General features: G+C 31.0%; 1 long non-coding RNA gene across 1 annotated transcript; it reads left to right on the top strand.

Annotated features, from left to right (window-relative positions):
- Nucleotides 1-1,871: 1,871 nt before the first annotated feature.
- LOC120089045 lies at nucleotides 1,872-3,752 on the top strand. The gene is made up of 2 exons (XR_005485075.1): nucleotides 1,872-2,585; nucleotides 3,270-3,752. It is a non-coding gene; the product is annotated as an uncharacterized LOC120089045 (long non-coding RNA).
- Nucleotides 3,753-5,687: the final 1,935 nt, after the last annotated feature.

Raw genomic sequence — 5,687 nt, 5'->3', positions numbered from 1 at the left:
TTTTTTTGTTGCTACAAAAAAAGACTATAGAAAGTTTCTACAATATTTGAATTATGTAATAGAAAATGTATGATCATTTGTGATTGTAGGTCTAAATTTTGGCTTTACGAGAATGGTTTCCTCATTTCTTACATTATATTTTTGAAGATTTATTTATAATTATTAGATGTGTATGAAATATGAACTATATATTTTAAATGTACTTAAATATGGGCAAACGACTTCAATATATATATATTTATAATTTGTATTCTTATGTAAATGTATTTAAATACATTTGAAGTTTGTAGATAGAAATAGTTTTGATTTTTCAATAACATTTGAAGCAAATTGTACAAATGTTTCAATAGCATAAAATCTAAAAAAGAAATAATGTAGTTAAAAAGTGCTATTAAGTATTAATTATAGCATTTTTTTGTTGCTACAAAAAAGACTATAGAAAGTTTCTACAATATTTGAATTACGCAATAGAAAATGGGTTATTTATAGCTTTTTTTTCTACTACAATGAAAAATGCTACTAAAAGTCGGGGACTTTCAATAACATACTTCTGGTAGCATTTTTTTCAACACTATGAAATGTTTGCATGACATTAAATTAAAGCTATTGAATATTAAATATCTATAGCATTATTTATAGTCGTACAAATAAGCTATGGAAAGTCAAAGGCATTCAATAATATCAGCTATGACAACATCTTTAAAACGTTATGGAAACACTTTTATAGCGGCTTTGCAATGCTATTGAATGTATTTTATAGCGTGTGCTGTTATAAAAAATGCTATAAAAGACTTTTTATAGCATTTTTCTCATGCTATGAAAAGTTTTGATAGCATTTTGTTTGCATTATCGAAAATGGACTTGTTATAACGCTTTTTATAGCAGTAAAAAATGCTATGGAAAGTCAAGGACTTTCAATAATATGGGCTACGACAACATTTCGAAAATGCTATGAGAAGTCTACGATAGCGTTTTTGTAATGCTATCGTAGTTGATATTTGTTGTAGTGTTATATACTACATACCATTCAGGTTATTATTTGAACATAATTCATCTGTATGTCTACCATATATTATTTAAGTTACCTAAAATAACCTTAGACCTTAGTTTATTGGATTGAGTTAATGCACAAAATAAAATAATTTTTATTTTATCAATAACAATTTGTTTATACAAGTTTATAGACTACGTGAACAAAGAGATTTAAGACACTAATCCCAACACCTTGACGGCTTTAGGCCAACAATTTTTCTGAACTCCACCACTCTTTAATATAGACCGCAACATGTTCAAGGTTGTGCTACTTTTCCTCTGTAAAATGCCATTTTGTTGTGGCGTATATGCTGCTGTTAGTTTTGTTTTAATACCATACTCCTCACAAAAAAATTCAAATTCTTATGAGTTGTATTCACCACCACGATCCCTACGAAGAATCTTTATTAGCATGCCTGCTTCCTTTTTAACCTTTACTTTAAAGCTTTTAAAAGCTGAGAAGGTTTAAGATTTTTCTTGCAAGAAATAAACCAAGTTTTCTGCTATAATCATCAATGAATGTTACAAAGTAACGTTTACCACCACTTGATATTGGATTTATGGGACCACAAATATTGGAGTGAATAAGCTCCAAAACTTGCTTTGCTCTCCATGATTTTCCTTTTGGAAAACTATCTCTATGTTGGTTCCTAACCACACAATCTTCACAAATCTCAAAGTGGCTTATAATTTGTGTTAAACCTGTCACCATGTTATTTGCTGCAATGTTTTGAGCCCATCAAAATTTAGATGCCCATATCGAAAATGCGATAACATACCTTATCCTTCACTTTTGCTGAAAGATGCGAATAAGTTAGGGTTTGGAGATAAAGCGGAAACGACCGATTTGATGTCATGTTCACTTAAGCAATCAAGCCTAATTTCTCATGTTGGACTCTACATACTTTGTTTTAAAATAAAGATCTCATACCTCTTCTCTTGCAATTGACCAACTCCCAATAATTTGGTCTTCAAATCTGGAACAAAAGAAACAATGGAAATAGTGTAGATAATGTCTTATTTGGGTTGGAGAGTGATTTTTCCCTTTCCCAAAACAAATACCGTGGAGTTATTACCTAACTTGACAGTGTTGCAAAAGGTTTCGTCTAGTTCAGAAAAAACTCCCTTATCTCCACACATGTGGTTGCTGCAACCAGTGTCTAAGTACCACAAATTTGGTTGTGTTTCTTCATTCACATGACACACCATCAAAAGGGAAACCTCTTCCTCTTGTTCTACAAAATTGGTCGATTTTTCTGATTTTTTTTATTTAAATTAGTTTGACATTTTGGCAGATAATGATCATACCCGTGGCATCTATAAAATTTACTTTCGTTGATGAGTTGTTGAGTTATGGCCTCCTCGTCCTCTTCCTCTTCTTGTTCCTTGAGATTGACTATCTCGTTTCTGTTGGTGGTGGTGGTTCCATTGGTTGTTGTTTCTCTTCTCTTTACCTTCGCACCTACCTCCTATAGATATTGATGGATTTCCTATTGAAGCTTTCAAAGTTTGCTCCTCGTTATCTTGTTACTTAATCTTTTGTTCATGTACCGGTAAAGAACTTTGCAACTCATCAAGTTAGAGTTCATCAATATTACTAGATTCCTTAATTGCACATACAACAAAATTGAATTTTGATGTCAAGGATCTGAGTATCTTTTCAATTATGATGATATCCTCTAACTTATCCCCAAACATCCGCATCTTATTGGTGATTTCCATAACTCTTGAGAAAGAAATTGCAATTGACTTACCCGACTTCATCTTAAAGTTTTCAAACTCGGTACAAAGTGTTTGAAGTTGTTGTCTCTTTGCTTTCACTAAGCCTTCATAATACTTTCTTTCGTTGAATCCCAAATCTACTTGGAGGTGTCTTTGCAAAGAATTGTCTCTAAGATTGAACAATCAATAGCTTGAAATAAGTAATTTTTGGCCTTCAAATCTTTCAATTTCATTCCTTCGATTTCAGTCTTTTGTGCGTCTATCATTGCTGTTGTTAATTCTGGTATTCCATCAAAGACAACATGTCAATATTCTTTTGATCTCAAGAAATTCTCCATTAGTATTCCCCAATGATCGTAATGACCATTTGTAGAAAATAACAAAGTATTTAAGTGAGTTTTATTGGGTTTTTGGTGAATTTAAAAGCCCAATGACAGAAATTATGGGTAGTGGCAATTTTGTAATTATATCCATCTTCTCCAAAACTAGGGCTAAAATTGTGACCTTCTTTCTAGGAAAATAGCTGCAGCCATCTGCGGGAGTTGAAGGGAGGCAGATCCATAACCGTCTGGACAGAGGGAGTGCCGAAAGCCGTCTGGGGGTTGAAATATTCGGGAAGCAGCCACCTGGAGAAAAACGGCGTAGCCGACTGAAGCAAAAACGGGAGAGGCCGCCAGTTTTTTCGAGGAAGAAAACAGAGAGTCGCGTAGTCGGCTCCGATTTTTTGCGTGGGTGCTCGTCGGTCAGTGAGCACTGTAAGCCTCCGTCCATGGGTGTTGCTCGGCGTGGTTCCGACGGTGGACGATTATGTCTGACGTGGGGTTGTTCTCAGGCGACGTTGTGTGCGGATCTCTCGATATCAGTGGATATCGAAATTACAGATTAATGAATTGTTGATTATTTGTAATTTGTAAATTCCTTATTACTCATTAATAAAATTAATTCAAGCTGGTTTGGATATAGACCAAACTGGTCGAAAATTTTCAGACCATTGTTGCTAAGCTGAATTTGCCGTTTGCCTTTTAAATGAACTTAACTCTCATACCACTGTTATTGAAATAGCAAAATATCAGAGTTTTAAGAGAAATAGAAGAGATAAAAGGAAGTGGAAAATGAATTTTAATTTTTATTCCGCAAAGATGTCTATTTAAACCCGTACATATGACGGAAGAAAGTTAAAAACTAGCTATAAACCAGAACTGATGGCTAACAACTAGGAAAGTGATTATATGAATAACAAACTCCAAAAGATTAGGACATTAGCTTGGACAATTGAAAATTTCACTTAACAAATTTAGAATATGAACTTTCTATTGTTGATTCCTAAATTTTCAAAAGTGTCTAATAGGTATACGAATTTTCAATTTTGTGTAAATAAGTCCTTAAACTTCAAATTTGTGTTTAAAATCGATATAAAGTTGAATTTTATGTTCAGTTTAACCCTAAATTCACGTATAGTAGATATAGGTGAATTAAAAGAATATGTTGAATAGGACAAGAACTTAATAGATATAAAATCTAAAATTTTAAGGATTTATTGAACACAAAATTAAAATTTTAAGGATATATTAAACATTTAGTAAAGCTTAGGAACTTAATGAACATAAAATTGAAAGTTTAAGAATATATTAGCCATTTTTTTAAAATTCAATGATCTATTTTACATAAAGTTAAAAGTCGAGGGACTAATTAGATACTTTTAAAAGTTTAAGAATCAAATAGACACAAACTTTTAAAACTGTCGACAATGAGTGGTTGATTGTTGGAGGTCATTAATGAGATGTAGAAGAAGATGAGAAAGGTAAAGAAAAAGGTAGAAGAAAGAAGAAAGTAAAGTATTTTATATTTAAAATATTAAATAATTATTTTTCTATTTCTTTTGAAAAAATACATCGTCAGCTTTTCGCTAGTAATTAATAAAAATGGTGATAAAAGGACTAAAATACTAACTAAATTCAAACTTCAAAGATAAAGTTATTGAGTTTTGAAAATTTAAACTTAAATGCAACTTAACCTAAAAAAATAAAATGGCCATGAAAAGAGTCTCAAACAATCTAGAAGTTCTTTTAAGGCTCGAATTGACATTTTGTGATTTCTCAAAAGAAAAAAAAAAAAAAAAAATCGAATGATCCTTAGAAGGTGGGGTGAGTGATGATGATGTATCTGATTGACTATTCTTTTCTAGAAAGCATATCCCGTCCTAAAAAAAAGTGCATCTCGTTGTTGGAGATTATTAAAAGAATTCAATTACAACATTGTTAAAAGAAAAAAAAAAAAGAAAGTAAGTTATTATTATTATTTGTCAAATAGTTCAACTATACTCAAATGGACCATAAAAACCGCAAAAATTTTGATTGATTAAAGATGAAACATCATCAGAGATGTTCCACAGTGTGAATTGTGAAGTTTAAACAATCCAATCATTTTGGATGCAATGCTAAGTGTAATTTATTTATTTCTAATATTCCAAATTTAATATATATATATATATATATATAAACTTGCTTGTAAAAATTCTTGGAAGTATTCGTTTGATCAGTTTTCTACCACATAAAGAAACTACCACTTCAAGGGCCTAGACCCAATAAAGCCTAATAATCAAAGATGATTGTACAAATAACAATCATATCTAAAATAATAAAAAATATAGAACAATGATAAACATATTAAGAATATGGTATAAAATTAACACAAGATATCACTAATAGCAACTATTAGTGATATCTAATATAGGTAAATGACGAAAAAGTCTACTACTACAGAAATTGAATTACGTGACGTTTTTTTAATGTCAAGTAAAGGGTATATCTGATGATTATAAAAGCGTCGAGTATTCGACTAATCAAAAGTATATAATGTGATAACTTGATTTTAAAAAAACATCGAGACAAATATTTCTTCATAGTCAAGCTGATTAATTCTTGAACCTTTTT

This window comes from Benincasa hispida, chromosome 1, assembly GCF_009727055.1.
Source record: "Benincasa hispida cultivar B227 chromosome 1, ASM972705v1, whole genome shotgun sequence".
NCBI classification, from domain to species: Eukaryota; Viridiplantae; Streptophyta; class Magnoliopsida; order Cucurbitales; family Cucurbitaceae; genus Benincasa; species Benincasa hispida.
This window is presented reverse-complemented; position numbering and strand designations above follow the sequence as displayed.